The sequence below is a fragment of the Symsagittifera roscoffensis genome, chromosome 3 (genome assembly GCF_963678635.1).
Source record: "Symsagittifera roscoffensis chromosome 3, txSymRosc1.1, whole genome shotgun sequence".
Lineage (NCBI taxonomy): Eukaryota > Metazoa > Xenacoelomorpha > Acoela > Convolutidae > Symsagittifera > Symsagittifera roscoffensis.
Genome location: NC_087064.1, coordinates 15,117,310 through 15,124,671, shown reverse-complemented (window position 1 = coordinate 15,124,671; position 7,362 = coordinate 15,117,310). Strand labels below are relative to the sequence as shown.

Sequence of the window (7,362 nt, the reverse complement as noted above, 5' to 3'; positions counted from 1 at the left end):
AAAAAACGTGTTTGAAAATTCGAGTTTTGTTCGTTTTATCCGGATAATTTAAATCAGCACTGTAGATTCATGAGCAGTGAAGAAACTAAACTGCGATCTTCACGCTGAATCAATTTTTCTAAAGGCACCAGTTGAGTTTTATTGATTGAAGTTCATTTTAAAAAACAAGGGCGATAGCCACGCACAAGAGTACGCCATCTCTATCAGGAACGGATGTTTGCGTTAAATTGTGACACACGGTCTGGGAAAGGAGAAATTTCAATCAAGTATTGAGAAGAATACAGGATTCAACGAGTTGATACTTTTGAGCGACTCTCTTGAAAATGGAACTGTTATTCCTGATGGAAGTATAATCAAGTCATGGACTGTCGATCAGAGGGTGGGTACCACTCATGCACCAATTGTGGCGGTTGAGGTCGAGCGCAACTTCAGCGCATACACACATGTTCACACAGATATCAGAGAAGCAATGACGGAGAAAACTGTACGCCAACTTATGTTCTGCTACTGTAACAAAACGTTGTAAATTTAACGTTTTTCTGCAAGTTTTTACCAACTTTTTGAGCAACTTTTCCAGTCAATTTTGAGCAACTTCTTACTAACTTTTTTGCCTTTTTGAAAGCAACTATTATCCGCTCCCTGATTATAATCGCACAAAAATTGATTATTGGCAACAAAAACTGATATAATTTAAGTAAAGCGCCTCGCGCAGTTATTGTTCATTATTTTGCTCACGCCACGATTCTACACAAGACGTTAATGCTCGAATCACTCTCTTGAGTTAAAATACTGGTAAAAACAGTAACAAGACTGCTCGTATCAGGGCGATGCCCTGAATGTTTTGACTGCACTTTAACGCCTATGCAGTGGTGTTAGGTTTGAAAAAAAATTAAACAAATTTTTTGACTTTTGTGGGTTTTTTAAACTTTTCTTTTTACCCGCAATCTAAAGTATAAACTGATATAATTTGCAACCTGCAAAAGTTTACATAGACTAAGTAGCAAGCCTTAGTTTAATTTCTAAAACGAGTGTAAACGAGGATATACATTGCGAGTTACTTATTTTAAGCTAGCCAAATTGGCAATCATTAACCAAAAAAAGCAACTCTGCCAAAAATGATCACAGGTGAAATATCTTTTTAAGTTTGAGCTCAAGACAACAATAGCTTTCATATAATATAAAAAATCCCGTCAAAAAGACTATAGTTAAAAAGTTGAAACTGATCTGAAGAAAAAAAACAGCCCGAGCTAAATAGTTCGTCATTTTCTTCGAAGGTCGGAACAAAAAACCGGGTAAAAACGTACCGCGACAACAAAAAACTTTTAGCAATAATTGAACAAAAACATCAACAGAAAATTAATTAAAATCGTAAGAGTTTTGCTCTAAGGTCATCGTCGATAACCGGCTCTATTTTTTGAGCAAAGTCCTATCCTCTGTAGGCAAATTCGCAACCCGTTGGTGCGACAACTGTGGTGAGTATATAGCCAGATGTCTTTGAAATCGAGTTGTATTTTCTTGCGAGTCGCTTTTGTTGGGAGTTGTCGCAATGCGATTAAACAAGGTGGCTGCGGTCTTCGCTTCTCGATAATTTTCTCGCTTAAACTACACGCGTGTATTGCAAATACCAATCGCCGGATAAAGAAAAATTACAGTTGCATGAGAACCAAGTTGGTATGGAAATAGAGTAAAAGCATAGTCAAGACAATATGCGATGGCCAGGAGCCTTAGGCAACTGATTCTAGGCCACAAAACTGCCAATCGGATCGGGAACGGGTCCTTTTTGGATCAACATAAACTTCTTTTCTAAAATAACAAGACTGCTCGTACGTCAGGGAAAGTTCTGAATGTTCCGACTGCTCCCTAATCCATAACAAGTAGTTTTTAGGAAAAAAAATCACAAAAAAACTATAAATTTTGGACAATATCAAAGATGAAGTCTGAGAATTTGAGTCATACTTAATTAATATGACCAATTAGCTAGCCTCCATTCATATTAGAATGATTTTCGGATCTCTCTAACTATTTACTCTGTTTGCAAAAGGGTTATATTTTTTACTAGATATAAAATTCTCAATCATTTCTGCGTTATATGCGTTACTAGGTACCCGATGGGGGATACACTGAAAGAGATCCTGATTTTTTTGCGGGAAAATTTGCCAGGCATAACTATGTCGCGTTACGCTTTCATAACTATAGATAGATACTACAAAGCTCGCATAAATGATTCCAAAGCATGACCAAAATGGCAATTTTCAAACTCCCAAAACTTTCCTCAAAACAATCATGAAGAAATATGTTTTTAAAGCTCAGTTAAGAAGTCAATATCTTCAATGGGGCATAGCAATTTTTTGTAAAAAATTATTGTTTTGATTGCCCAAAGACTGAGTGATTAAAAAAACCACATCAAGCATAAATATTCCGTTTTCTTCGAAATTCGGAAAAATATGTACGTAAGTAATGATATTTAATCTTCAAAAAACTGAGCTACTCAGACCTCAAAATGAATTTTTTGAGAGCTAAAATTCTTGCTTGTTGCCAGTTTAAATCTGGTAAAATTGAAAGCTGATTTTTTTATCGCGTTGGAAGCATTAAATATTAATTGCTCAAAAGCTTACGCTTATTCATCGCAAAATTTCCTAAGTTCAGACTTTTTAAATAGACAGATTGCTTTTCTTGCGAACCGACCCGTTTTGTTTTACTGATAAAAAAAAATCAAACAATTTCTTCTCATTCGCAAAGCTTATGCGTTGAGTATGAAACACCTACTCGTGCACACACCCACACATATGTTTGCACACACAACCCTGATTTATTATTAATAGATGACTTTTAAGGTTTTATGCACTAAACGGCCCAAAATCAGTATTTAGTAACATGTAATATTTAGTAATACTATACTAATATGGTTATTTTTGAAAAAATCAAGCGTTGCAAAACTTTGCTCTATGTAGAGTTGTTGATTCGTTTAAGAAATGTTCAATTTTAAAGAAATTTATGATGCTTCATCGTCAACAGATTGATTTTTGGCTTCATCGCCAACAGGTTAAATTTGATTCTTCCTCGACAGATATGTTTTTGCTTTCATCTTCATTAGGTAAAGTTTTGGCATAGGCACCATCAGGAAAAAATTCCATTCATCGGGCAAAATTTTGCTTTGTCTGGAATCCAAATTTTGTTTCGGATAGCTGATAAGATTCGTTTTCGGGGTTGTTCAGAGCGGCTGGTGGATGCCCACGAGAAAACCGACAATGTGCGAAAATTCTGCAATCTTACAACTTTCTTATAAGAAAAAGTCCCTATCTTGTAACATTCTTAGAACCTTATTTTCTAAGAAGTTGTAAGATTCCTATCAGAAATCTTCTATGATAGCAACTTTTGGTCAAATCGGTAAGCTAAACTTAAAATTAGCTTATGAAAAATCCATATTTTCTTCCCCTAAATCGATTTAGGGGAGAGATTCAAAAATCATTTAGGGGGGAGGGGAATTGTACGGCTAACCTTTTTTGTCTGGGTCAAAATATTCAACTGAAATTTTTTCGGCTAGACGAACTTTCCCAAGCGACTTGATTAGAATGCATTGGATTAGTTGACAAAGCTCCAGGTTTGGTAATTTCGGCTAGTTATTTTGGGTGCCGGACATCAAGCCGACGGGACTTCAAGCCGAATTGTAAAATTAGGGACTTCAAGCCGAAGAATTCCTTATAAAGTCGTGAAATATGAACAATTTGAAAACTTTTTTGAAGAATTTCTGAATTTCACGATCTTTCTTCATTAGTTATTGGCGTTTGCATATAATTTAAGCTTCCAAATGATGTTCCGGAAAGTTGAAAAGTAAAACATGGTTGAAGGCATTTTTCATGTTTATAATTTATGCATTTCAAAAACCGGCTGATGTTATTGACGGATGCGAATCACAAGTGGTGCATTGTCATGAATAACGCTTATTATGGACTAAACTTGCCAAAATTTTAGAAAAGCAACGTTTTGCAGATGACAAAATAGCGTTTTGTGGTGCTTGTAAAGTTTTAATTTCGGCTTGAAGTCCCTTCGGCTTGAAGTCCCGTCGGCTTGTTGTCCTAGACCCGTTATTTTATCTGGAAGTGTCGATGGAAATGCCTGACCGCGTTGCTGAGCTAAAATTAGCCAATCAGGTTCGACCGCATACATTTTAGCTCAAGAAATAGAAATAAAGATTTGGGTCGTTTAGTGCATAAGATTCGACTGCAACAACAGAACAGCGAACATAGAAAACAGTGATAAAAATACAGGCAAGTCGATTGCCATTGCCATAATTTTCAAATAAAAACAAACCCAGATTTGAAGCAGCCCACAGATACTTCAGATCCTGTAAACACAAAGCTAAGCCTGAAGAGTTTCGTTTTTTCAAATAGTTTAATAACAAGATTGCAAAATTAAGGTTAATTTTTATCAATTTTGTAAAGACAACATTAAAAATGGTTATTTTTTCAAGAAATTAAAATTCGAAGAGCCATAAATAAGTTTGAAACCTATGAAAAAATTTTATCGCCATCGTGTTTGTGCATGTGCTTAAGTTTTTTTAGCGCGAGGAGAGAGCATCCAAATGTCTTAAAATGAGCAGAGAAGACATACCATTGTGTTATATGTACCATGGGTGACATCTGATTTCTGCGATAAAGGCTGCAGAAAAATATTTCTGCCTGGATTCACTTCGATCTCCCACTCCAGGTGGCTGGGCGGATCCGGAACGTACAGTGCCAGCATCATCCGGTTGTAATCCGGATGCGAGGAGATGTAGATAGCGTAACGCCACACTAGAACCTATAGAAAAATCCAAATTAAAGTTTTTTTGTAATTTGTTCCGATTTTTCTGACGTTGTTTCTTTTTTGTTAATTTTATCCTAATGTAGTGTGTACCTTTAATTACTTTGAAACGAAAAATTTTTAAATTAAAATCACAATTTATTAAATGATTTGTTTTCATTGTTTGGAGTAAATCAAGAGTAAAGGCATTTACATCCTTTGCTCTTGATGTGCTGTCGCAACTGACTCGCCAAGAGGTAATGCACAGGATATAATGCTTGTGACTTTTGATTGACAGGCCAATGGTTATTTCTTTATTTAACCCAAGTTGGTCGGGATAGAATTGTCTGGCTAAAAGCCAGAGAGCTTTGCAAATTCAACCGGCGTTGGCCACGAGTCTACCGAAGCGAGTGATGAAGGATTTTTGGGGCAAATAAAACGCCGGCAAAATGGGCGTGGTGCCATGAAACAATTCGGGCAAAGTCAATACGAGAAAACGAGTTGTTCGAACTGGCTGTAATCAGACTCGTGCTGGCGAAATTTACAGCGGGTGGCACCGAAGAGGGAGGGATGAATTAGAAAATTAGTTTTTGGAGTTGGTATGCAGATTATTAGTGATTCAAACAACAACAGTTAAAAGATTTTAGTGGCTTATAACATTTAGACTCTCATTTTTCATGTGTTTTTAGACAGTGGAAATCAAAAGTGTTCAGCCTAAAATTAACCCGAGGGCTTGGTTGTGGGATAAATGTTTTCCAGACTTTAACAACAGCTACGTCGCCCTTGTGATTGGAACGGACAATATCGACATCATCAACCACAAGATCATCATCAAAGGAAACCAAATTGTTTCTCGAGTCGTCGTTACAGCCCTCGGATGTACAATAGCAGGAACGAGCAACGACATGGAATACTTTACACGCCATCAAGCGACATCGACTGCAATACAGATATCAACTGACGACACCAAAACCTCGGATCTACTCTGGCGAATGAAAACCTACACCACATCACCTGAAGTAACGAGTCATCGGACAAAATACACGCTATGGAAACACTTGGGAAAACCATATCATTATGCGACAACACCTACCAACTTGGAATTTTGTGGAAACCAAAGGCGAATCTTCCAATTATCTTCAATTATGTTTGGGTTGTTCAGGATAACACGACACGAGGACTCTGGCCGATTGGACGGATCATTTGAAACAAATCAACCGAAGATAACCAGACCCAAGTTTACATCGTCAAAACCAGAGAGAAACTTGTGACAAAACCAGCCATTAGAATAGCACCTGTTTGTCCGGACTATTGCAATGACTCAACAAACGAAGATTGGAATTTTGTGGAAACCAAAGGCGAATCTTCCAATTATCTTCAAAGTCGCAATTCCCCAATACCAACGGATGAAGATACAACTTAATAAGAATTCTGAAAAGCTCGCCTTCTACTAGGATACAATTGACAAGGATCTCAGCAAGCACTACATAAAGAAATTTAAACAAGACGAAATGTATTTGAAGGATGGATTTTACCAGAACATGGCGTAATCAACCCAAAAAAGCCAAAAAAAACTTCACAGAGATTCCAATGCAAAATCCAATTTGAAAGTAGGTTGTCCAAATGAAATGCTTCTCACTGAATCTGGAAAGCATCCAAGCGAATCAATGGAATCATTACTCAGGACCCCTAAGCACGACAACGATGAACAAAGACGACGCCATCTATCAAAACAGGCGAAATTGTTTGGGTTGTTCAGGATAACACGACACGAGGACTCTGGCCGATTGGACGGATCATTTGAAACAAATCAACCGAAGATAACCAGACCCAAGTTTACATCGTCAAAACCAGAGAGAAACTTGTGACAAAACCAGCCATTAGAATAGCACCTGTTTGTCCGGACTATTGCAATGACTCAACAAACGAAGATTGGAATTTTGTGGAAACCAAAGGCGAATCTTCCAATTATCTTCAAAGTCGCAATTCCCCAATACCAACGGATGAAGATACAACTTAATAAGAATTCTGAAAAGCTCGCCTTCTACTAGGATACAATTGACAAGGATCTCAGCAAGCACTACATTAAGAAATTTAAACAAGACGAAATGTATTTGAAGGATGGATTTTACCAGAACATGGCGTAATCAACCCAAAAAAGCCAAAAAAAAACTTCACAGTGATTCCAATGCAAAATCCAATTTGAAAGTAGGTTGTCCAAATGAAATGCTTCTCACTGAATCTGAGCTGCTCTGCAACTTACTAGTAGTTACCCGGTTTCGCGAAAGAAAGCACCCATCACTGCAGTCACTTAGGTGATGTACATTCAGGTTTCAATTAACGCCAAAGACAGAAAAATAAATTCTTCGTTTACTTTGAGCTGAAGAATTTGAACTTTTCGAGTACACTGTATTCATCTTTGGAGCCAAATGTTCTCCCACTGGTGCAATGCACGCAATCAGAACTTGCGCTGACATTGATGCTGAAAATTATCCCCCTATCCGAAAAAATTTGTCTACGAGAACTTCTATATGGACGACCTCTTCTAAGCCACCGACAAAATCTACACCGCAATGAAAA

General features: G+C 37.3%; 2 protein-coding genes across 3 annotated transcripts in view; both read right to left on the bottom strand.

The window, feature by feature from the left end:
* Nucleotides 1-7,362, bottom strand: part of LOC134842397 (integrator complex subunit 11-like) — a 546,173-nt gene that overhangs the window by 308,070 nt on the left and 230,741 nt on the right. The window lies entirely within an intron of this gene.
* The window catches only part of LOC134842399 (ubiquitin carboxyl-terminal hydrolase isozyme L5-like), a 445,222-nt gene that overhangs the window by 320,612 nt on the left and 117,248 nt on the right, over nucleotides 1-7,362 (bottom strand). The window lies entirely within an intron of this gene.